Consider the following 27,398-nt stretch of genomic DNA (forward strand, 5'->3'; position numbering starts at 1 on the left):
CGACTTAAGAATGCTGTTCGCCTACGTACGGGAGTAATCAATTATTCTTTATTTTTGCCATCACTGAGATTTCTGATAATTTAGTACCGACATCCTTTGATAAAATCTAAATATATAAAGAATAAATACACATAAAATAGGTTGATATTTTTGTTATGTAAGTTATTGCTATCTCTTATATATAAAAATGAATCGCAAAATGTGTTGGTAAGCGCATAACTCGAGAACGGCTGAACCGATTTTGATAATTCTTTTTTTAGTATATGCCTTGAAGTACGAGGATGGTTCTTATGTAGAGAAAACGTAAACATGTACCACGGGCGAAGCCGGGGCGGACCGCTAGTCTGTAGATATTTTTTATAAGGTACCGTTTGTTATCCATTGATTGGATATCCGTGGATTTTTAAGTTGGTATTGTATATTATCGTAATATGAAAATTAATCAATCAGTCAATCACAGTATTCTTGGCTATGTAATTTTTCAATTAAATAAATCTACCCATTACTAGATCATCAAAATCTTTGCAGGGTAAGTATTTTTATAAGAACTAAAAACTATTTCAATTTAAAACAATCTCAGTCTGGCAGGACACAAAATACTGATCTACTATTAATCCGTAAAGAAAATCAATCAGAGAAACAGATGTATAATGCCCCTCTGTCCTTAGATTCTCAAATCACTGAGTGAATCAATATCCATTGTAAAATTATTAATTTTAATTATTTTCTTGATATTTTTTCATACAGGGGGTCCCACTGTTGGTATACTAAGCTCAAAGGAGTTTTGCATTCGCTGAGTACGTAAAAAATACTTATAAAATTCCAGACGCATTTTTTTTCAAATAGATGAATTCTTAAAACTCTATGTGTACACCCATAAAAAGCAACCCACCCAACTTTGATACCAGCACGTGAGCTATCGTTTAAGATTATATTTTCAAAGACAAAATGATCATATTAGAGAAGGGGAATATGCCGGCTGCGCGAAGCTAGAGAAGAAAACATGGATTTTCAGGAAAATTTAGCAAAACATTTTTGACGTAATTTTGTTAAGTATTTTTTATGTGATCAGTGTATGCAAAACTACAAGTCGCTTCGCGCTTATTATACCAATAGTGGGACACCCTGTAATATGTAATGTGTTATGTGTACAAATAAAATATGTATTTTCTTTTTGTCCATACACCACAAGAGGACCTTCACATACAAAATTAACAAGGTCGTAATGAATACATTTCATTTATATTGAAAAATGCTGAATCATCGTCAGTAATACAACATGCAACTTCGCAAATGTCATCTTTAAATTATAACATACTATAGCTTTCCACCCGCGGCATCACTCGCGCAGTCAAAGAAAAACCCGCATAGTTCCCGTTCCCGTGGGATTTTCGGGATAAAACCTATCCTTTCTCGGGTATCAAAATGTCTCTATACCAAATTTCATGAAAATTGGTTCAGTAGTTAAGGCTTGATTGAGTAACAGACAGACAGACAGAGTTACTTTCGCATTTATAATATTAGTATGGATGAATAGAAATTAAATTGTATTTTGTACATACAATATCTATTGTATTGAATGCAATGGATACATCGTTAAAATATTTGCAGTGTATTGTGTGTAGTTTTGTAATATGAATTGAATATTTATTTCTACATGTAAGTATACAAATATTATGAAGAGATAATATGGATACAAAGAAATATTTTTAGTAGGTTATACTATATTTTATTGAAGTGAAACTTCTTTATCGGGGTTGGAAAAAATTTAGTGTAACATTTTTTCGTTACGCGTGACATTTTTCCGTTACGCGCCATCTTTTTCTTATCCCTACCACGCGTGATTCGACGTATTTCTGTAAAGTTGCATATATTATAGTAAATTATTTTTTTTAAAAATAAGGTCATAAAGAAGTTTCACTTCTTACGTGTGTACACTAGTACACGCACACATTTTTTCATTTAGTTATAGGTATTCATCTATTGACGTTATTTAAATACTCGATTCACTCAACATGTACCTAGTCTTTCTCATTCTAATTCTCAACTAGCAGACTCGTTATTCCGCCAGGACACCCTTATCATATCGAGGTATATAAAATCTTAAAACGTACCAAAAATAAATAAAACATTAATAAAAATTGGTAGAGTCGTGTCGGAGGAGTTCTACAAATACCACACCACAACAATCTATACAATAGAAAATATAAGACCCATAAATAAATTAAATATAGTACATTGAATGTAAATCATAAATTCCCCTACAATTTTAATAGCTCCAAAACAGCAATGGCAAATTTAACAACAGATGAAGTCATCAATAGAGATTGAGCAGTGTTTGGAGTTCGCAAACTATAACAAAACCGCGACCTAAGTGGGTGAAACTTCACTGTAAATATAGTTACCATCAGGGCTGGCTTAAAACTGAAATTAGTTTTGAGTTGGCGGCACAGTGGGCTTGCAAAGTTTGCTTGGGCGTCTTAAATATTATGATCACAATTTTGTAACCAAAATATATTTACAGATATAAAATAATATGGAACAGAAATATATGGTGTATGTAGACTATCGTTAGATACAACAATCTTTTTCGAGTAATTACAATAAAAAAATATGTACTAGAAATAAGAAAATTATCTACATTTTATTTCAGTGATTTGTAATATATTTTGTATTATTGACAGTTCGATATATTTAAACGCATATTATGTTCATCATTACAAGAAATTTGGATTAAAATATTTAGTTTAGTAAATATATTTTATAAAATTATAATCTTAAAGAAGAAGTAAGTATAGGACTTTTATTAACAGCACAAATGAGCTAAAAACCAACACATAAGAAGAGAGAAGAGGAAACCGTCATACATAATTTTAAGTACGTAAACAGTAGCATTTACATGCTAGTAGCCTAGTAATCTTCGATCTTCTGTGGGAGTATGTTACCTTCTCCGCTGCAATCTGGCTGAATTTGTGCCGATTCGTGCTCTACTCCCACACCAATAGTCCGCTTTAATCTTCCCTGTAAATATATATGTAGGTAGTATAGTTTAAATATCAAATATATAATAATTCACTGTACCACCCACCTAATGTTCCTGACCCCTCGCGTGCCACTATCACAGGCTTACAACCGCTAAATACGACACTACCCCACAAATATATGGAAATTGTTCTACATTCCCTGTTTGCCTTTAATCCCCTCTTATGATAGGATTACGCGTGCTTGAAATCTTTGCATGTCTGTTTGTTTGGATTATCGTTTGCTGTACGTTTTTACATACAATATACACACCGGCACAATTAGCGGAACAGAAAAAAAAGTGAGACTATGAGATAATAACGCATATATTTGACGAAAATGTAATTAGATACAAAATAACAAGTTGATTAACATCTTTTAACAACGACTTTGAAAAGTCTTTGTTATTTTTTATTGAAAAATAAAGAAATTTGAAATAAGTGAAATTTTTAGATGATTATGAACCATCACAAAAAAATAAAAAAAGTAAGCATTAAATGATTTGGCAATAAAATTAAAGCAAAATTAATAACGAGTGTTTCCCCCTCTTGCTCTGATTACGTTTTCCATTCGCCTGGGCTTGCTACAGATTATGTTATCGATGATTTCTTGAGGCAACCGCTCCCACTTCTCAAGTAATGTGTTTCCAAGTTCATTCAGATTGTTGGGGGGTGGCATTCTGGATTTAACCCTTCTTTTTAGCAAGTCCCAGACATGCTTTATCGGATTCATATCGGGGGAATTTGCTGGCCACTGCATCACCGGTATACCAAGTGGCTCAGATATGCCTGTAACGATTGTGCACTATGAGCACGAGCATTATCTTCCATTAGAATAAAGTCGTCACCAATAAATGGGGCAAATGGTACAAAATGTTCTTCTTAAATGTCTCTGATGTATCTATCTGCTGTCATGGTCCCTCCTGTGACTATCGCTAACTCCGTGCGAGCTCTCAAACATATCCCTCCCCAAACCATAATCGAGCCGCCACCATAAGCCACTGTGTGTTCAAAATTAGACTATATTTGGCGTTCTCCTCTGTGTCTCCATATTCGCTGTCTTCCATTAATCTGTTTTAAAAGAACTCTGCACTCATCAGTAAAGAGAACCTGCTGCCATTCGTTCAAATCCTAGACGATGTTCTCGCGTATCGGTTTCTGTTCCGCTAATTGTGCCGGTGTGTGTAGTTTTTTTTGAGCGGTGGGTTTTTTTAAAAGCGCTAGGAGCTTTTTAATTTATGCTTCAAGTATAAGGGCAACCTAACATAAGTTCAATGCCATGTCGGTACAAAGTGATTTCTTCTAGACAACTTTTTATATCTATACTGATTTACACCTACTGTTATGTCGGATTTACTCTTTATGTAGAGAATAGTATCTAGAATCGTAGCAAAATTTGATTAAAGCTTGTTTTGTATTACGTAACAGTTATAAATGAAGAAGAATTTTACAGCAACAAATTTTTGCTTCATGTTTCGTGTTGGACGGAAGAATTACTTTCTTCATTTCAAATGGGATATACCGATATATCGGTATATCCGATCTTATAAGATGCAAATGACGGCTTTATTTCTTTAAGGGCCGATTTTTCAATGCTCGGTTAAAACTTATCCGTCCAATAAAGTATTACACGAATATATTAGAATGTCACGTAAACTGTCAAATACGGACAATGAGAATACGTTTTTAAAATGGTAATTTTGTACATTATTCGACGAATAAGTTTTATCCAAGCATTGAAAAATCGGCCCTAAATAAATTTATTTTTTATAGATTTGATACTAAATTGTCAAAAAATCTGCAATAGCGCAATCCAGAAATAAACTCGCTACACAGATGTTTAAAAATCATGCACACAAAATAAAATACAACCTTTGATAGTGTCGCGATTTCCGTTCGCGCCTTAACCAATATTAAAGTGAAACATCTGTACCTTCAAAATGGCGGATTTAAATTTATGACACGTACATTTGGGACACAAAAGACGCCGAAATTACAGCTTTGTCGAACCCAGGTGTTGGTATTTTCAATACACTGCAGTAAGAACTATTTGTTATCTGTATTATCTATACCTTATATCTATCTTAAGCTATATCTACTAATCTATACTAATATGATAAAGCTGTAGAGTTTTTTTGTTTGTTTGAACGCGCTAATCTCAGGAACTACTGGGCCGATTTGAAAAATTGTTTCGGTGTTAGATAACCCATTTATTGATGAAGGCTATAGGTTATATTATATCACCACAGTACGATAAATAGGAACGGAGCAGTAATAATATAAAACGAAATAATATGTTAGTATGAACGCGCTAGGAACTACTTAGGAACTACTGAACTGATTTCAAAATAAGGGGTGCAGCCGGGACGACCGCTAGTGTATTAATTTAACTCAAAGCTCTATCAAAGTGAAAAAATGTATTTGAAAAATTTGACCATGGCCAGTGGATTCAAGATCAATCAAGATTTCATAATATATGTCCTAATTTACATAACTATCATACAAATTGTGAAAATATACAATTTCTTTTTGTTTCGAGACTCAACATTGAAAAGTTGAAAAGATAATTTCAAAAAGGGGTAATTACATACACATTAATGCGACTACATACTTTATTAAGGGCCGATTTTTCAATGCTTGGTTAAAACTTATCCGTCAAATAAAGTAAGTATTACACGATAATAATATTAAAATTTCCCGTAAACTGTCAAATATGGGAAATTAGAATACCTTTTTAAAATGGTAGTTTTATACATTATTCGACGAATAAGTTTTAACTTTTAACCAAGGATTGAAAAATCAGCCCTTAATTGCTGCCTAAAATTAAAATAATTTTTTATTGAATTTTTCGAGATTTATATGTACCTAATTATCATAGGCATTTGAACATTAAGCCTCTATAAAATAAATAGGAAAACATCCATAGATTAGCAACTATTTTATCACGCATAATATAAGAGGCATGGCCATCTGGCGACTAGACGGTGTACCGGCCATTTTTAAAAACAAAACTGGCCGTGGAATTCTTGGATCAACTTTTGCACCTGTCACTATAGTAACTAGTTTCTTAGCGGATGTTACGAGCATTCACCTAGAGTGAGCGAGACAAACATATACGCGTGCCGTGCGTGAGAGATAAAAATACAACATTAATATACGTTAAACAGAGATGGGTATAGAGTCGCGTGGCGGGAGAGCGGGATAAAAGATCGGTGTGCTTTCCTTTTTTTAATACTACCAAATCTGAAAGATTGTTCTTGCGATATTATCTATGGTATGACATACATTGATGCGTAATCAAGCGTAATTAAAACACGTGTGAATAAGTTTGCGTACAAAAGAAGCAATGTATGATGTTGTAAATTTGAAGTGTCGTAGATCAGTTTGGAAAGCTTCGGTCCAGTTATAAGGTAGCGTCAGGCTTCTGTTTTTAACCCTTAACTATATCAAAACAAAGAGTATTGTACCATTAAATTTATATGGTATTTAAAAATGCTATTGTTTCAACTCTTTGCTTTTAATTTGGTGTTTATTATGAAAATATAAATAATAAATAAATAAATAAATAAATTTTAATAAAGAATTGGAGTTCAAAAGTGAGTTATCAAAGTTAACGATTTGTAGATCAATTTATTTACATATGAATCGGTTTTAAATACAAATTATTTTACGACTTTTGTTTTTGTTTTTGTTTGTAAATAGTGTAGGTACCTTATATTATTTTTATTTCATACTATGTTATAATGTTGTGCGTCTACCAATGATATTTTATGTATAGATACGTTATATACTCACAATATATCCAAAAAAAATGCTTCATATGCAGTGTCAGGCACACACAAATACAATTTTCATTTTACTTAATTTATTACATTGACAGACTGTAAAAGAGAGATGGCTCTAATAAAATGATATAAACAAAAAAGACAAAGATAGTTTGTCACTTCCGCGCAGGTGTAAGCAAAAGTCATAAGAATTCACCAAATATAAATAAACAAATAGTTGCCATGGTAATTGGCATAGACTAACGACACAGAAGGTTCAATGTTATAGATGTTAGGTTTCCTGCTTAAATAAATGTGACATTTCATTTCATTTCATTTACTTTTTTGATTAATATGATGTCGTATTAAAATGAAAAAAAAAACTTTTTTGGAGATATAACTGTATTAAGTATTTATTACTAGCTGTGGTGTTCGTTTTCGGTCATCATCATTTCACCCGATAAACACCCACTGCTGAGCATACTGCATAGTCCTCCTTATAGAACTCCATAAGGACCGATCTTACGCTATTCGTTTCAAGGCAGTTCCCGAAACCCGTACAAGGTCATCATTCCAACTTGTAGGATAATAATTATAATAATAGTGGTGCCTAGATGAAAAAAAAAGGATGAAATAAAAGAAAGGATGAAGTACATATAAGCCTTTTTTATCTAAAACACAAATAAAATTTATGTTCAATAGCTATTTACAGAAAAGCAAATAGCATTTTTCGTCAGTAGCGATAATCTTTTCTTTCATGTATATACGTATATTCAACATCATTTTTGCCATCACGATTTCATTGTATATATAATAAATAGATATATTTGTTAATTATATGCACTGTGTGGATTTAAATATAAAAATAATGAAGTATTTACCCAAATCGAAATTAATAAAATAACCGTTCTATTTTCAATAATCGTATCTACATGATAATCTTTGAACACAGTGTACGCTAGCTTTGTCACACTAGTGATTGAAGAAATGTTTTATCCCTTTCATTATTTCAATACACGTGTCAAGCAAGTGTCATTCATAAAGAATTGTAAATTGTTATTTTTGCTCTTAAACTGTAATAATTTAATATATTTTGCTGTGATATGATATTCCTTTATCTTTCTTTATTTTTTTGCACGAATACGTGCACTTTCTGAACACACAGGAAGGCATTTTCGACAACTTTAATGTACCTATCGGCACATGCGCTCACTGGGACCGGTGACAATTTGACTGATTGCATTGGTCCCAAATAGGACCAATTCACGGAATCAGTTTTGGTGCGTTGATGACGTATCTACCTCTTGTTTCTATATATAATATCATTGGCGTCTACGCATATAGATATTTAGACTAATGTCATAAAAGATACATTAAAAGTATAATAAGGTATATAAGTATGTATGTATCTAATTTTAAAATCAATGATATCTAGAATGAAACCAATATATTAATATAATATTTTGCTTTAAGGGCCGATTTTTCAATGCTTGGATAAAACTTATCCGTCCAATAAAGTATTACACGATAATATTAAAATGTCACGTAAACTGTCTAGTACGGGCAATTAGAATACGTTTTTGAAATGGTAGATTTATACATTATTCGACGAATAAGTTTTAACCAAAGATTGAAAAATCAGCACTAAATTGAAAATATAAATTGTCAAGAAATTTTATTTTTATGTCTTTATTTTCATACCAGGTAAAGTTAAAAGTTTTCAACAAATGATAGTGCACTGTATTTACTAGGTTAGAATCCATATTTATTATTTAGCATTATTATTGTATTTCATGAGTAAAGCTCGTTTGACAAGTTTGTGAATATTAAATAGCCTTTCATTAGGTACAATTATAATCTACTACATATTGTTGCAGTAAATTTTTAGTTCTTATAGAGCATAGTAAAATGAAAGTGAAGGAATACAATTAATAATGTGCGAAATTATTATTTGACTAAATAAATTATAATTTATGATTCATTTTTTATCTTTAAATGAACCATTTATTGGTTTCCGAGTTTGAACTTGGAGTAAGAACAGACTGGACATTTTTTGTTTTCAAAACGTAGGTATATTTACTTCGATATTAGATATGGGTAAAATAACGACTTTGCATGAAGTAAATGACTGACTGTATAACCTGGCTTAATGCAGGCGATAACTAGATTAATATATACGTTTTTGAAGTGAAACTTCTTCAGGCGCGTTGAGAGTAAAATTTCAAGGTCGCGTCTTGGCAATACCATTACGTCAACATAAGCCGACGATTTTGGTATCTTTAAATCTTGCCAAAGAAGTTTCACTTCTGACACGTGTGCTCGGCACACACGCTCTTTTTTATAAGCTTTCAAAGTTATATTAGATATAATTTTTAATGAGTTATGACCACAACGAGAGATGCATCTCACATTCAATTATCTATTATACTATATTTAATTTCTCATACGTATTATGTCATAATATTATACTTCACGAGTTAAACAAGGCTTCCATAATATTTGTGAGAACTTTATAATAACATAAGTCATTGTGCCTTTATGTAACGACTTTCGCAAGCAATGACAATAATATGAAGATTTCTTAACAAACTTTCTTAATATGCCTATTATAATGTATTTTTGTAATTGTATCTTTTTTTGTAGAGAATGGTAAGCGTAGTGGAGAAAGTTAGTAAGCGTCATTGTCTAATTTTATACCAACCATACCAACGAAAATTCTTGTTCGTAAGGGTTAAAATATAATATGAAAAATAAATACTATAGATTATAAAATATATAAGAAATGTATGGTTAATAGTAGATACTTAAAATGCTGTATGTATTTAAAACAAATTTTATTAAGTACATCATTTAACAGGTTAGTCCTAAGAATATTTCCTACTAACGAATAAGAAATTGTGGCAATTTTTGATGGAGTTGTTTAAAATTAATATCATTGTAGAATAAAAGTTCCACATTGCAATAGACAACCAATTTTCGATTTATAGAGTATCATGTGATCTTACTTATTACATCAAATCATCATCATCAAACAGATAAAAGTATATATACCTATTACTATTTACTGTAATAATAATATCGTTTTACTGTTATATTCAAAACTAGCCGCGCCGCGCGGTTTCACTCGCGTGTCTCCCCTCCTGTTGGTCTTAGCGTGATGATATATAGCCTATAGCCTACCTCGATGAATGGGCTATCTAACACCGAAAGAATTTTTCAAATCGGACCAGTAGTTCCTGAGATTAGCGCGTTCAAACAAACAAACAAACTCTTCAGCTTTATAATATTAGTATAGATAAGGCTAGCTAGATAAGGGTATCGCTTTCGCTTCGTTTCGCTTTTGGAATATAAAATTTATTAGAAATTTGCTGTAACGACTCCAATATTCGAAGTCTTTTTCACAATAAAATAAATAAAGCAACAAACAAGTTGCACTTCATTTCTACAGATAAATTATACACAATAATTAATTCCCGTCACAACTCAGGTGGATATCAGTAAAAAGAAACTTCGAGACATGAATAAAATAAATGAATGAACTTACAAGAAAATTCGTACAATTCTTGATGTCGGTAGGTAGTGTCGGTGCATCTAAAATTTCTCAGACAATTTTATCTTTACGTATATAAAAATTGTTGTGCTTTCTTTGTATATTTTATTGAGAAGAACCTTTAACTACGTTTGTAAATATAATATCTATACAAATACTAATAAAATTTTATAATCGAGACAGATACACTACCTACTGTTAATAATACGTTTTTTTGTTTTTAGAATTATATTTATATTTTATTAATTGGATTTAGGTAATCAAATTAACTGAAATGTAGAGCCAACCCAAGTATGTCACCGTCATCTGGTTGAATCTGCTATTTGATTGAATGACTGCCCTAGTCATTGACTAAATCCAATTGGAAATGCTCATTATACGCAAAAAGCTCTAAATAATATACTCTATTAATTTGCATCAATATTTATAATTATATCTAAATGATATGGATACCATATTATTACAAACCATAAGAATAATAGCATCAGTTTTGTTTTTCACAACCTCCAAATAATTACGAATATTACCCATATAAATATAAGCAACACCACGCTATGATCATATACGAAATATCTCAAAAATGGAGAAGTGGCACTTAAAGTGAGCTTTGAAGCCAGGAAAAACTTGGTAAGGAAATTCGTATTGTGATTTTTATGACGGCAATTTTAAAGGTGAAATTAAATGCGAAATATATTCGTATAACAAGATTTCTTGACAGCGCTGTAGCAGTCATTTATTTTAAGTAGACGCTCGTGGATTGCTTCTTAAATATTTCAAATAAATATTATTTATTTGAAATATTTTATTTTAGGACGTTTAATTGCTTTGATGTGTGTTTAGACCTTGATCTTAGAAACGTATTTTGTGACTAATGATACAGTGTTATTTTAGAAATTATTCAATTAAAAATCGAAAATAAATCGATAATCCATACTTTACTTAATATTATAAATGCGAAAGTAACTCTGTCTGTCTGTCTGTTACTCAATCACGCCTTAACTACTGAACCAATTTGCATGAAATTTGGTATAGAGATATTTTGATACCCGAGAAAGGACGTAGGCTACTTTTTACCCCGGGACATAGGATAGGTTTTATCCCGGAAATCCCACGAAAACGGGAACTATGCGGTTTTTTCTTTTACTGCGCGGGCTAAGCCGCGGGTGGAAAGCTAGTTATTCAATAAAGAAGTAATTTCTTGTAACCGGTAAAAGTAACAAATATCATAAATGTTCGTAAACGGAACAAGACTATAGATTTTTGTCTAAGTACAGTAAGATTCACGAAAGATGACCACAAATTGGTGGCCGTTTGCGCACGTACACTCATGAAGAAAAGACTTAAGGCAAAATAATATTTAAATTTTTGGTTAAATAATTTGTGTAATGTTGTAAACGCTGGTTATGCAAAACCAAAAAGTCTTTTCTTCATGAGTGTACGTGCGCAGACGGCCGCCATTTGTGGTCATCTTTCGTGAATCGTACTGTACCTACTTGAGAATGAACTAAGTCTAAGTATAAAGATTAATCCAAAATGTTTTAGCATGATGAGTTTTCTGCTTAAAACTAAACAAATTATTTACTTAACCATTTCTCTTAAAACACTCTATCTGTTAAAAAAACTGCATCAAAGTACGTTACGTAGTTTTAAAGATGTAAGCAAACATAGGGACAGCCGGAGGCTACTTTGTTTTTAACTATGTATTGTAGTAGGTACCTACTCTATCTATTTTTTATGTGCCTACTATATTTTTTGAAGTGAAACTTCTTTATCGGGGTTGGAAAAAAATTGTAGTGTACCATTTTTTCATACCGCGTAGCATTTTTCCGTTACGCGCCATCTTTTTCTTATCCCTATTCCCTAATCCCTACCACGCGTGATTGACGTATTTCTGTAAAGTTGCATATAGTAAATTATTTTTTAAAAAATAAGGTCATAAAGAAGTGTCACTTCTTGCGTGTGTACACTAGTACACGCACAGATTTTTTTAAATAGAAATAAATTTAGTACCTTTCAACTATTTGACATTCCGTACAAATTACTTACTACTGTAATTTCGTAAACAATTTTTTGCGTGGCTCTGAAATGAATCCGTGCTCTGAAAAGTAAACACTCGTCTCGAATGAGAAAGCTTATAATTTCAACTTATTTAAATTTTTGTGAATATCTATTTATATTTTTAACCAACGACGAGAAACGGGGTATTATGTGTTTGTGTCTCTGTGTGTGGGGAACGGATGAAACAATTTTGATTTTGTTTTCTTTGTTAATAAGTCTGTTTAGTTTACTTATCTTTGGTAACCCTGGAAGGGTAATAAATCTCTTAGTGTCCATTAAAAACTGAAATACGTTGAATTAAAAAATACTTTTTGATGTGAATCCTTTTCGAATACTTTTTGATGACATCTATAGGCTCACTTGTAAACCGAATTGTTGACGTGGCGACGCTTGCCATGGCGACGGGTCGCCACGCTATACACATCTATAGGCTCACTTGTAAACCGAACGATGTTTCACATCTGCCAGGCGTCCCATGACGGCTCACATTTTTATTTGTATGTCTTTATAGAATTACTAGCGGCCCGCCCCGGCTTCGCCCGTGGTACATATGAAAAATAGATGTTGGCCGATTCTCAGACTTACCCGATATGCACAGAAAATTTCATGAGAATCGGTCCACCCGTTTCGGAGGAGTATGCAGACTAACATTGTGACACGAGAATTTTATATATAAGAAGATGTAGCTTTCATCTCTAAAACATTTTTCAAAATCGGTAAGTATAAGTAGATTCTGAGCATCCATTACGAACTAACAAATTACATTCGTCTTTATTTTATCCACATATCATAAAATGATTTTTAATTTTTAACAAATTGTTTCCATTAAAACTAAGAATGTAGTTACCACGATGACTTTCCGAGAACGTAGGTTCATCTTGTCTCTAGGTTTTTGTAATAAACGCGTCATTATATATAATAGTTGGTTTGTTTAACTTTCTGTATAATTATGGAGCAAATCCTTAAATAAACGCTTTTAAGAAAGCTCATTCAATCGTCACACGTGAATTGTCGTTTTGTATAGAAATATACAAAATTGCGTATTATTAACATGGTTTTAATGCTACTAACATGAAATTTATTATTATTGTAATTAATATATAAAATACATTTGGAATAACAATGAATTGTGAGATCTAATAATTATAAAAAATTGTATTTGGAACATTTAATTTATCGATTTTACATAAAACGAAATGTATTAGTTAAAGGCTTTGTCAGACAGGACGCGTACTTAGCGCGCGTCAGAGCGTTAAGTTGACGCCGCGATATGACGCTAAGATGTGTTCTACTACCATCGTAGAATACCGTCAAACAGAGCGCCGGCGCTAGCAGTACGCAACGCTCTGTCGCGGCGTTAGGACGCTTTAACGTCGGGTGTTGTATTTTTTTACAAATTTTATTTTAGCGTCGGCGTTAATAGGCGTAAAATAATAATAAAATACTGCATAATGACCGAAAATTTGATAGAATTGGTTAGAAAATATCCATGCTTATATAATACGAAGGATAGGTTATATAAACTATAAAGATATATCAATGAAGGCAAAATTGTGGGCACAAATCGGAGAAGAAATTAATGAAACTGGTAAGTAAAAAATTCTTCCGACTCCGGAGTTAATATCGCTGTACCTTGTTTTGTTCGTAAGTAATAATTATATAAACAACATGCAGCTTTAATAATATCAATTATTGTGTCCTAACGCGCGCTAAAGCGTTCTGTTTGACGAAGCCTCGCGCGACGTTAAAACAGGACGCTGCAGCGCTACTACGCAGCGCTAAAATACGCGTCCTATCTGACAAAGCCTTTAATCTGTAATGAACCGCACAAAATACAGATAAAAATATACCTACATTAGGCTACATAATAATATGATATAAGTTCCTAAACCAAATACTATTATAAATAATATTATATTATAATAGTATTAAGAACAAACCATTGATATACAAATAAACATAATATCGTTTTTATTTCCAGTGCTGGCCGAAACTAATCGAATTAAAAACATAAACATGATTCCTATATTGTTCTAATGTTCGATTTTCAAAAAAAGCGCGAAATATTCTTTTTTTTTCGCGCCACTGCAGCTTTTTTTTTATTTACACAGCTCAGTGGCCAGACTGCAGCTCAATGCATCGACGCGGCTTACGTCAGTTTTATGTCAACACTAGGCAGTGGTGGTCGCGTCTTGGTATTGACGTTTCGCGCGGTTTTTCGAACTTTTTCGTGTTTCGATTGTTGAATTATTTTTGTTTGTGTTGTGTTTTATGGATTGTATGCTTGGATTGTGTATGGTGAAAGGTTTGTGTTTTTTATATTTTTAAGTAATTATTTTAATTATGTTTTTGTTGAAATTGATTATAGTTAATTTTTTAATATTATGTAGATTTGTACGCGTAGTTACGAATATTAAAGGAAATGAAGGTTTACTACATTAAAAAACAATTTATATGCACCTATTATGATTATTTATTAAGAAAAAAATACTAAACACGAATTGTAGAGCAACTTGTAAAAACATTAAATAATGTAAAATCGCAATAAATCATCATATATAAGTCATTTAAAACGTAATGTATTATCAATTTCCATTTTTAATTATTTTCCGTATAAAGCATATTTTTCGATGTACAATTAAATAATTAAGTTTTTTGTATGTTTTTATAACTTCATGTAAAAACGTGTCATAATAAGATGCAACTAAAATGATTATAATAGCACATTATTAATATTTATCAAAATCGATATACAGTTGAAAGCTTTCATTTGAAAATATCTGGAGCTTTTCATTTAGATCTTAAACGCAACGACAGATGGCGTTACTAGTATGCTTGTAAGGTTTATTATTGTTTTGTTGCAAGTTTGAGCAACTATGGAGTTTTTTGCCGGTTCTTACTCATAGATACTGCTTTCCGAATCGATGGTAAATGTTTAAAATATTATGAACAATATTTTAAACATTTACCATCGATTCAAAAGTGATTTTAGAAGAAGTCTAATTGAATAAATAAATGTTTGAGTTTTGAGTTTGAGTTGAACAGCGTTTTATGTTTAATTTTAAGTGAAGTAAATAACATTATTTGCATAGTTTTATAAATATCTAATAGACTCTATCAAATTTCTTGTAATTAATAAATTATTGATATTGGTTATAGAACAAGCTATTTGTAATCAATAAATATAATAAAATATAATTGAACACAAAATTTCTCAATCGGAAATTATTATACAGGGTGTCCCAAAACTCAACGTCAAGCCAAAACAGGGCGATAGGATTGATTGTAACCATCATGAGAAAAATCTGAAAAAAAATCTATTCCATGCAGTTTGAAAAATATGGGCATTTAAGAAAAACCTAAAAATTTGGTCAACCTGTAACTATTTTTCGGTTATTTTGGTTAATTTTTATTATTTTTGTTCATTTAAACTTTGGAACCGTAACCCTAAATAACATTTCTAGAACCACAGTCAAAAATAATGACACAATTGCCCCAAGTTTCCTTGAATTGAAGACTATTTGTTAAACTATGAATTTAAAATTTTCAAAATTTGTCGACTTTGACGGCCCCTCCTTTAAAAAAAATGTACTAGAGTATCTTGGCAAGTGCCATTAAAAGTTGGCGCATTTAATCAGGATTGTAAAAAAGTACAATACTTGTTAGTTTCATACTAAAAAAAATGAATGAAAAAATAAAAACCTCAAGTAACCCGATTTTTGCTAACCCATTTTATTCAGTTAAAATGTTTTTTATTCGCACAAACTCTTGGTAGGTTCTTAGTTTTACGGCAAAATGATAAGAGAGATGGATAGTGGACATGTTTGCCATGAGTGAGCGAGACAGATAGTGACGCCACTTTTACCAAAGTCAACAAAAGTAAGTAAAATTAAAAAAATAATTAAAAATCTTGACCTAGTTTACTTTAGGTTTATTGAAATAAAAGTCAGATAGGGAAATAACATTTTTTATTACAATAAATGTTCAAATTGTTTACCATCAGCCTCAATACACGCCCTACATCTTCTTAAAAAAGATTTACTTATTAGCCGGGCATATCCTCGAGAGTTGGTGTCCTCAGCAGCTTGAGAAATTCGTTCACGCAGCTCGGCTACTCGCTCAATGGGCTTTGAATAAACTTTTTCTTGGAGAACGCCCCAATAAAAAAATCCAGGGGATTTAAATCTGGGGAACGGGCTGGCCACGAGATAGTGCCTGAACGTCCAATCCACCTTCCCGGATATTCCTGGTCAAGGAAATCTCTTACTTGCACTAAACACGATCGGAACGAAACGGCGTCACTATCTGTCTCGCTCACTCATGGCAAACATGTCCACTATCCATCTCTCTCATCATTTTGCCGTAAAACTAAGAACCTACAAAGAGTTTGTGCGAATGAAAAACATTTTAACTAAATAAAATGGGTTAGCAAAAATCGGGTTACTTGAGGTTTTTATTTTTTCATTCATTTTTTTTAGTATGAAACTAACAAGTATTGTACTATTTTACAATCCTGATTAAATGCGCCAACTTTTAATGGCACTTGCCAAGATACTCTAGTACATTTTTTTTAAAGGAGGGGCCGTCAAAGTCGACAAATTTTGAAAATTTTAAATTCATAGTTTAACAAATAGTCTTCAATTCAAGGAAACTTGGGGCAATTGTGTCATTATTTTTGACTGTGGTTCTAGAAATGTTATTTAGGGTTACGGTTCCAAAGTTTAAATGAACAAAAATAATAAAAATTAACCAAAATAACCGAAAAATAGTTACAGGTTGACCAAATTTTTAGGTTTTTCTTAAATGCCCATATTTTTCAAACTGCATGGAATAGATTTTTTTTCAGATTTTTCTCATGATGGTTACAATCAATCCTATCGCCCTGTTTTGGCTTGACGTTGAGTTTTGGGACACCCTGTATATAGATGACAAAATCATATTCGTGATTTAGGAAATTTCTTATATACTTAGGTACTGAAACAAAAATACATTTTCTTACTATTCGCCCAAATTCTCATTTCCACAACACTGAGTCGTCATAAAACAGAAGAATGCTGATAACAAATATTTTATCTCTCTTTTGTCCGTTAATTATACATTACACGGTAAATCTTTATGGCATTTACAGATACTCTTACATACATACAAATGTATTTATCTTTATCAGTAACATATAATAATTCAAATGGATGGTTCATAATTCAATAAAAGGGACCCTTTCTAAACTAAACTAGATAAGACGAGAAACCCAAGTAATTTCCGTTCTCCTTTACAATATGTTATTATAATAGTTATTCAAATAATACATTAGTTAGAAACTACAGGTACTAGTTTATATAACACATTTGATGAATATATATTAACTAGCTTTCCGCCCGCGGCTTCGCCCGTGTTTTCAAAGAAAACCCCGCATAGTTCCCGTTCCCATGACAAAAACCAATCCTATGTGTTAATCCAAGTTACCCTCTATATCTGTGCTAAATTTCATTGTAAGTTCAGTAGTATTTGCGTGAAAGAGTCACAAACATACACATACACATACATTTACCCTCACAAACTTTGAAATTTATAATATTAATAGGATAGGATTATATTTAAGAAAATAATTTAGCAACCTTAATTTACTATCAATAAAAATTTTAAAATATTTAACGTGAATGACACGGTGTTAATCCATGAATATTAATGAGATCGATAAATGCTTATATGAATACAATATTTTAATTAATTTGGCAAATATGTTATTACCGGATTTTTCAACTAATGCCTTCAAAAGTCCCTGTAAAGTAAGGACTCATAGGTGAAAACAATTGACGAATATATTTTTTACAGAAAGTCAAACTAAATCACAATTATACAATTTAAAAGGTTCAATTAAATGTGCTTATAAAACATCTTATTACATCATAATTCGTAGGCATTTGTCCACACAAAAACATTATTTTCATAAGTAAAATAGGTATCATTTATGTATAACATTATTTATCTATAATAGCAGTCCCATGCCCTCTACATTATATTTTATCGATTAAGTTTCAATACAGACGGAGTTTCATAGAAATCTACTATTTTTTAATCTCTCAAAGAGCAAATTGACAAGATACCTTTTACTAAGAAAACTCGCCTACACTTTAAAGGAAGCATAGTGGATAATTTCAATTTTCTCATCCTACGAGTTTGTGCTGTGGGCTGTGCGTTGGTGTTTTAGTTAATTTTAGTTTTTTTATATAAATTTAATTTGAAATACTGAGCATTTAAATAATAATTAATTGAGTACTGAGAAAGAAGTTAAAGAGTTATTGATGTCTTAACTGAGTAACTTTGACTTGTCCTGGGACAATTAGAAACTTTATGTGGCTAGAATAAGTATAAAATATTTTATAATCAATAAAATTAATAAAAAAAAGTACATACGTATGTGTTTTTGTGAATCACATAACACTATTTTATGTTAAACTATCTGCACCTCGCGGTTTTACCCGCATTGCTCCGCTCTTGTTGGTCTTAGCGGGATGAATATAAATAGCCTTCCTCGATAAATGGGCTATCTAACACCGAAAGAATTATTCAAATCGGACCAGTAGTTCCTGAGATTAGCGAGTTCAAACATACAAACAAACTCTTCAGCTTTATAATATTAGTACTATAGATTATCTACATATAAATACATACTTTAAAATTGAACGAACGGCGAATGAACGATATACATATTTTGAATTTTTATACACAAATCGTAATTGTAACCGTGACAGCAGCTATATACCAATATACTGTGATATAGAAGAGATAAAAATGTTTGGTTTCAAAAAAGCCTTTTGTTTTGATAACAAATGAGATTCATTTTCATACACAGTATATTATAGTGTGTTATGAAATGTTTTAAATATTTCTTTAAAAATACTTTTTACTTTAAATAAAGATTTTAATTAATAAAATGTATGATAGGTACTGGATCTCGTCGGGAAAAAACCACCCTTCATCTAAATAAGGGTTATAAACTACCAATGTATCGAATTTCATCGAAACCGTTGCAGTATTTTTTTAAGGGATTGAGTTACGAACACCTGTATTGACCTAACCAAACTTTCTCATTTTTAATACTTGCTTCAATCCGTGGCTTCACTCGCGTCGTGAAAAAATTAAGCATTTGTGCAAATCTAGAGCTTAATTTATATAATCTGTGCTAACTTTCATCTAAATTCGGTAAGCTGTTTTTGAGTGCAAGAGTAGCAAAGATACATACTCAGAAACTTTCGTAAAATTAATAAGAATTACTGGATAGTAATTCTAAATAATTAGTACGACTTTTAATGTTATTAATATCGAAAAGAAATAGGGATCGTATTTGAAACCTTTTAGTCTATGCTTTAAAAACCCCATATACATACAGCTTTTAAATTGTTTTTCTTATATATTTCGAACTTCTCTCAACTGTGCCTTCATAAAATGTAAATAAAGTCCAAGATTTACATACCTTCTTATGTTAAATATCTTAGAAAATCGTATTCTACGCAAATCGTAAATATTTATCGTTCCGGATTTGTTTAGCATTCAATATGGATATAAAAACTTTTCAAGTGTTTGTTTAATTGAGAAAAATAAACTTATTTCTTGTTTGTTAAATACATATTAGAAAAAATCTTAGGTCTCCTTTTTTAATTAACAGTGGTCTCGCATATCGCGATGATACAATATAAAAACAGCCTTTTATATGAAGATCGACTTTCGAGCAATTAACAATACATACCTAATACGCTATTTAAGTCGTCTTTACGACGACATAAGTGTCGTATTTATATATGTGAAAATGTTAAAATCATTATTAAAAAAATTGTAAATTTACAATACTAATCTGTTATCTGATAATAAGAATGAAATGACTATTAATAGACTCAAAAGGACTTATATTAATAATTCGTTAATCGTTGATTTCTCTACTTCGCATAAAATTCCATATAAATTATTTATATTATGTCAATTCTGTATTTATTTATGCAGCATTATATCTTCAAATGAAACGTATAACGATGGGTTTAAAACACGATTTATTCATTTTATTTGACCCGATGGAAGCTCACGGTTATATAAAAAGTTGTAATATCAAGAATAAAACATGTTTAAAATTACTATTTACGACTAACTAGCTTCTTTCGCTTTTGCTCTTGCTATTTCATGGATTATGTGCTATTTCCGAATATAATAATCTATCCTTGATCCAAAATCCAATCGAATCTGTATAGCTGTACTAGCGTAATGAAAGCATAAACATCCATCTCAATACCCTACAATTTTACATAGAATCTTTGCGAATTAAAATATCACAATTCATTTTACAAAGCTTTAACTGACAAACGCAGCAAAATCGAATATAGCATTACAAATTTGAATCCAAACAACGACGCAGCAAAGCAAACTTAATAAAAACTTGATAAAAATTTCTGTTGTGGGCAAAAAACTTGTAAGACGAGATCATACCAACAAGTTTTAATGTACCGTTGATAGTGTATTATGTATTCAATTGTGGACTTTATGTCTTGGTGATAAGGAAGAGGATGCTGGATTGTTTTAGATGCATCTTCGTTTACGATAGTTGATACGTTAGGGTCCAATAAAGAGCAGGTGTTGGCTGCTCCCGATCAAGCTGTGGTTTGTAAGAAAATAAAGGTAATATAGCTCGTTAAATAATTCAAATATAATCCAAGGTTTGAACGGGTTTTGAAGGCTCTATCAAATTGAAGTATTTTGTTTAGATAGAAGCACTTTTGATTCATTAAAACAAATTTTTACCTTTTTCCAGTGGTTTGGAAAGCAGTTTCTACAGAGAAGAGCTAGCAAGAACTCCGTAGTTGCTCTTTTAAAATCTTGTCAATTATATGTCTTTAATAATATGATATGGATAATATTATCATAATAATGATGCCAAATAACTTTTTGTCCTGTTCTTCCTTATGACAAATTAATTGGAGTGAGTGAGAAAATATTGGCTCTAATTTATTTAAATAACATATGAATGTTGGCCTCATTTGCTTCCTAATGAGAGTTAGATAGCAGTGAAAGTCGTGACAAAATTGGTTCAGTATTTTTGAGATCAACTGGCACAAATAGTCATAATATACGCAATATATAAACATACAGTTTAATAATTATTGATGAGTTCTGTATAAATTAATTTTATATGCATTACAAAGTTACATTAATTTCAATACTTCGGTTAAATCATGATTATTTTTAGGTCGTGTTGTAATTTTTTGTGTCTATGTAGACACAAAAGTAACATTACTTAGTTGACATACCTACACCGTAACATAGACACATGCAAAAATTCCATCAAATCCATATACTAGTTTTTACACACAATACAAGCAGGTAGAGTATGTACCTACTAAACAAAAAACTAACCATGTTTGCTCTGTGACACCTTATACAAAAATAAAAATGCTAATTACGTTTTTATGCACATACATTTGTAGCACTTCACTCTTTTTATGTCACCACTCGACACTCAATCATTTCACATGACAGTTAATACAACCATAGTATAAAGAGAGCAAGTAGGTTATCTTCGACAAAGGTATCGCGCCGTTTGTATGTATGCGGAGCGCTTCGCCACGCCCCCCGTTCATATATGTACGCAAGCTTGACGCACGCACACAACGCCACTCGGTTCCTTCTCATGGACCGTTCTCGTTAGGGGCGCGCCATTGCTGTGAGCGCTCGGTGTTTGTTTATACAATTATTTAAAATATCAATGTGACATGTGACAACCCTGCGCCTCGCGAGTATTGGTACCGTGCGCTCCTAAACACAGGGAGACGGCCTACTTGCTCTCTTTATACTATGGTAATACCTTCAATGTGCAGTGAAGTACAGACAGACAGCGTCATCCATTTTCCATTTATACTTATGTACATTTCACTTTGATTGATCTAGTTTCCATCCGAACGTGAAATATCCCCCAAATAAAAGTCGAACCAAAAAAATCGGTGACCGAAAAAAACTAAATGTTCTATTTCGAATAAAAAACTAAAAGTTGCGGACGTCAGACGTATCGCATGTTAGAGCGACAATTTTCTATATATAACCATGGATATAACATATGAAATGTTTTGATTCGATTGCTTTAAACTGCAATATTTGATTTTGGGGAATCAAATGAAAGTTTAGCTATATTTAATTTAGCCGCTCTTAATTGGTTTGGTTAAATTTATGATCTTTATACGTGGATACGTTTTGAGTTATTTTTAATCGACTGTCATGAACTATGTAACGACGCATGGCAGGTATTATTTTCTTTAATATAATAATATTCATGCTTTCCATCGGGCGAGATTGTGGTTGAGAGCTTCCCTATCTACAATAAACATAAATATAACATTTTATATTAAATAGCCTACATTGTTATTAATGAGAGCAATAAATGGTGCTTAAAATAGTGCGAAAATCACGTAATAAATACTAAAATCAGTAACGATTAAATATGATAAAAGCACACTAACTTTATTCACCTAAACTAACCAAATAACATTCTAATGTAAATGTTCTCAAGTTAAAATATATTGTAATGGCTTCACTAAGTGTGAATAGCTTACAACTCAAGTTAATGTTCTATACTGTCTCTTCCTTATTTATGTTACTTGTTTTCAATTAAACATAAACCTTAAGGTCTTACTTTTCTTAGAATAGGTTTTTATTATCTTACTATTCGATTGGAAATTTAATGTTGTAGTTAAACTACAAAGGCCATAGCCCATAGGTAATTTAATTGTAAAACTATTTGGAAGACGCGTTAAAATAGGCTTTTAGTTCGAATTCAATAATTGTTTTAATTTATATTTGTTTTATCATTATCAACATTACCTAATCATAAATATAAACAAACAAAAATGTACATTGATAACAAAAATTAAAAATAAATGCCATTAGCTATAGCGTAAGTAGTAGTAGGCGCTGTTGTGTGGGACGTGGGTCAGCTAGTCTATATTCTTAAAAATTTGTATGTTCGTATACCTAAGCGTTAAAATCTATAGAAAATATCTCCATCATAAAACTTAAAAATCGAACAATCTACCTATTTTACTTATCTATAAAACAGAAGCAAAACCATCGCATAAAATTCAAGTTATAAAATTAAACTTATTAATTTTATTGATGTATTTAAGCTATTAACCGACGTATGCGAATTAATCGCTCCAAAATTCGATTAAACTTAATTTCATTAAGAAATTGTTTCCCAGTTCAATTTATTTGGAATAAACGTTGCTAAAATAAACAAATCTTTAGCTATAAATTTGATAGACAACACATAAAGTGTGACTGGTTGACGGTTGTTAAGAATCATAAATCCGATAATTGACGAAACATATTATAAAAACCCATAATTGTATAGTTTAACTCCAAAATGGAACCTAAACTAATGGTATTAGAGTACATATTTGTTTAAAATTAAAATACCGCTACACTCCATACCTACGCAAATTTGAAATTACAAAAGAATGCGTTGTAGACATGCATCCAATTTACTTTGGCCTCTGTTGCTATTATAAATTCGTGTATATTCCTTGAACAATACAGCTCTTGTTTCATTGGTAATTGGTGCGCTATTGTGAATAAAAATTGAGACGCATATTGATTTTTCCAAACTCAACAGTTAAGTTAACAAGAGTGAAAAACTGGAACAAATTAATATTTATCTTCATCGGATATGACATAGTGTTCTTTCGGTTTTATTTTGTACGTTCGTTGATTTTATTTGAATAATTTCAATATGTGACGTTTTATTTTCATTTTTAAAGAGTTGAGTTATTTTAATTATAGGCACTTATTGGTACATAAGAAAAATGAATCTTAATTCTCAATTAAGAAGGTTTCAAGCAAAGAAGAAGTCCGCACACGGTTTCACCAACTTTGTAGAAAACTTAACAAATTATATATGTACTAAAACCTTTCTCAAGAATGACTCTATCTATTAAAAAAAACCGCATCAAAATCTCTTCCGTTATTTTAAAGATTTAAGCATGTAGACACACAGACGGCGGAAATACTTTGTTTTATACTTAATGATAAATGCGCGAAATATCGCGCATGTAGCAAAATATTGCTACATTTTATCAAAATTGGTAGAACATTAGTACCTACTTAAGCTTCCAGTATTTAAAAGAGATAAATATATTAGTATAAAAAACTCTGAATTTGGAGATGGTCCTCATTAGCAAATCAAATTTAACATATTAGAAGATGCTTTTAAGATGAAATTTTCATTAATATGAATAGAAAGCTAGAAACATTATATTAATCGAAATTTATGCTGATATAGTTTCTACGTATATTCTGTGATATAATATTTTTATAAACCGATAGGATTCTGTATTTTTAACATGCATAATAATATCTGTTGGTGGTTGCTAGTGAATAATATGATTTATGAATGTATTTTTATAGATAGTATATTCCTGAAAAACATAACCCTCTATTTCACACTCGGTAAAATAAATAACACAAAAAGTAAATACCGCGGTCTCTCGTACTATTCACTCACGCCAATTACGAATATTCGACGTGTCCACAAACATCATTAATATGGACAATTAAACCGCATTGCTATGTGTCGAAAGCATGAGTCACGTAATAAACTTTTCCGTTTTTAACGGATGTGTTGATGGTCGGCTCTTGGACTATCTATAATTACATGAAGTACTATGGAATAAGTGTAGCTCTTAGGCTATTTCAATGTACAAAACTATTTACAGTATAAAGTATTTAAAATATAGAGTTTTTTTTCGCACTAATCTCAAGAAGCGCTGGTACGAAGTGAAAAGTTATTTAAGTGTTAAAGTATTTGTTTCATTTTTCTTTCGTTCTGAAAATCGTACCTATGATACCTACAGTACTATTTATTTTTTAAAGACTTTCTACTATTTAAATTTAAATGCAATTTAAGCCTTTATTTTAAAGATTTTTTATACCCTTTCCCTGCCTCTCTTCATATAAATAGTACAATTTAATTTCTTCAAACATTTAGATAAATGCCAAATTGGATTCGTAACGTATCGACGCTCGCGTCTCATTTGCATTAACATTTTACGATCAAATTAGTCTTGAACAAGGATTTCCGGTTTGGCGAATTAAAAATTCCTTTAAACGCGTTCCTAGATACGTATTTTAGCATTTTTATTAGAGAGAATTGATGATATTTAAAAAGTCTACACTCTACAAGACTCTACATTGTTAGATATTTCGTTAGGCTATCATCATCATCAGCCCATATAAATATGTCCCCTATACACTGCACTGCACTACACTGCTGGGACACGAGTCTCATCGAGCGATCAGTGGCCGTAGGTATGACCTCTTATTCCGAGACAGTTTACACCGTGAATTGAACTGATTGGCAAATTCATATTATGATCGCAATAACCAGCGATGGTTAATAATTATGGTATTAAATTAATTTGCCAGTCAGTTCAATTCACGGCGTAAAGAGTCTGGAAATAAGAGGTCATAATACGTCCCCAGGCCGTAAGCGTAAGCCACCACGCTGGCCAAGTGCGATTCTTCGACATGTGGGTTTCCTTACGATGTTTTTCATCACCGTTTAGATGCTTGTTTAGATACCTTCTCTAACGTTATTTTCAAATTAAAATCTTTTGTTTCCGAAAAAAATAAATAAATAAATAAAAATAAACAAACTTTAATTATAAATAACCGTTGAAATAAATGAGAAGTGTCATATTAATAGTAACTTGTTAGTAGTAAAGTTATTGTTTTAGTAACATAAGCATATCATAGATGACCTTTTAGAAACAATTAATTATTTCTATAATATATTACTTTTAGCCTGCGGCTTATCACATTTGTCATAAACTATTTGCATATATCTGTCACGGCTAAAGGTAGGTGAGAACATAAACTTAAGATTAGCCGGCTAAACTTAGGTTTATTTTCGACGAGGTGTTAATGTTAGTTTGTTCTATCTTTAGCCGGCTAAACTTAAGTGTAACCGCAGGCCCGTGGCTAAAAATGTCGGGGTGGGTAGATTTGGTTAGCGCCGGGCCGGTGGAGGGCTTGAGGGGCCCGCACAGTGCCAGAAAACACTCGCCCTGTTCCTTACATGTATTATAGTAACCAAATCTACCCACCCCGACTCAGGGCAGAAAGCTGGTGGCTAGGTTAGGTTAGGTTAGAACTCTTAAGACCCGCACGAGCCGAGCGAGCGCAGCGAGCGTGCTGCGGCAGCAGCCGGCGAAGTGCCAGAAAACACTCGCCCTGTTCCTTACATGTATTATAGTAACCAAATCTACCCACCCCGACATTTTTAGCCACGGGCCTGCGGTTACACTTAAGTTTAGCCGGCTAAAGATAGAACAAACTAACATTAACACCTCGTCGAAAATAAACCTAAGTTTAGCCGGCTAATCTTAAGTTTATGTTCTCACCTACCTTTAGCCGTAACATATCAATTTTTCCCACGTTGTTACTATAGCTTTAAATTTATATTAATAGGATATAATATGCTTAAGATTGAAGATAAAACACTATATTTCTAGGTATTTTCCAGCTTTGAATAATCAATGACTTGTTATATTTTACAAACCAAGTGTTTTAAGGTAAAACATACAAATCTTGGTAAAATATAAATATTTCGGGACAATTTTCACACACGGCACGATCTGATCCCATACTAAGCTTTCGCTTGTGTTATGGAAACCAGATGGCTGGAACATACATATATAATTTTAAATAAATACTTATATAGATAATTAACACCCAAACAGAGCAAACATCTATGTTCAACACACAAACATTTGCCCCGGGTGGGAATCGATCCCACGACCTCTGGCTTGGAAGGCAGGGCCACTACCAACCAAGCCAACCGGTCAGTCAAAAAAACATAAAAATTAAAAAGCAGCTTTTTCTTCTACTTGCATTTTAACAAATTTAAAAGTAGGTAATATTGTCACAAGTAGGTACATTTCTTACTAAATTTTAATTAATACCCATAGCTTTTAG

The 27,398-nt window shown here is 31.7% G+C and overlaps 3 protein-coding genes and 1 long non-coding RNA gene across 6 annotated transcripts in view; 2 read left to right on the forward strand and 2 right to left on the reverse strand.

The window, feature by feature from the left end:
* igl (IQ calmodulin-binding domain containing protein igloo) overlaps positions 1 to 27,398 on the forward strand; it is a 547,908-nt gene that overhangs the window by 289,901 nt on the left and 230,609 nt on the right. The gene's annotated exons all lie outside the window — the stretch shown is intronic.
* The window catches only part of LOC149476540 (uncharacterized), a 203,568-nt gene that overhangs the window by 150,583 nt on the left and 25,587 nt on the right, over positions 1 to 27,398 (reverse strand). The gene's annotated exons all lie outside the window — the stretch shown is intronic.
* LOC149476545 (uncharacterized) overlaps positions 1 to 27,398 on the reverse strand; it is a 201,854-nt gene that overhangs the window by 3,992 nt on the left and 170,464 nt on the right. The gene's annotated exons all lie outside the window — the stretch shown is intronic.
* The window catches only part of LOC149476546 (irregular chiasm C-roughest protein-like), a 77,992-nt gene continuing 65,150 nt past the window's right edge, over positions 14,557 to 27,398 (forward strand). For all 3 annotated transcript variants that reach the window (XM_089711764.1, XM_089711761.1, XM_089711763.1), the window contains exon 1: positions 14,557 to 14,697. The gene's annotated coding sequence lies outside the window, so the exon portion shown is untranslated. The remainder of the gene's footprint in view (positions 14,698 to 27,398) is intronic.

Source organism: Colias philodice, chromosome 27, assembly GCF_061535455.1.
Source record: "Colias philodice isolate Cphi_HAF_F1 chromosome 27, ilColPhil1 Martin Lab GWU primary, whole genome shotgun sequence".
NCBI classification, from domain to species: domain Eukaryota; kingdom Metazoa; phylum Arthropoda; class Insecta; order Lepidoptera; family Pieridae; genus Colias; species Colias philodice.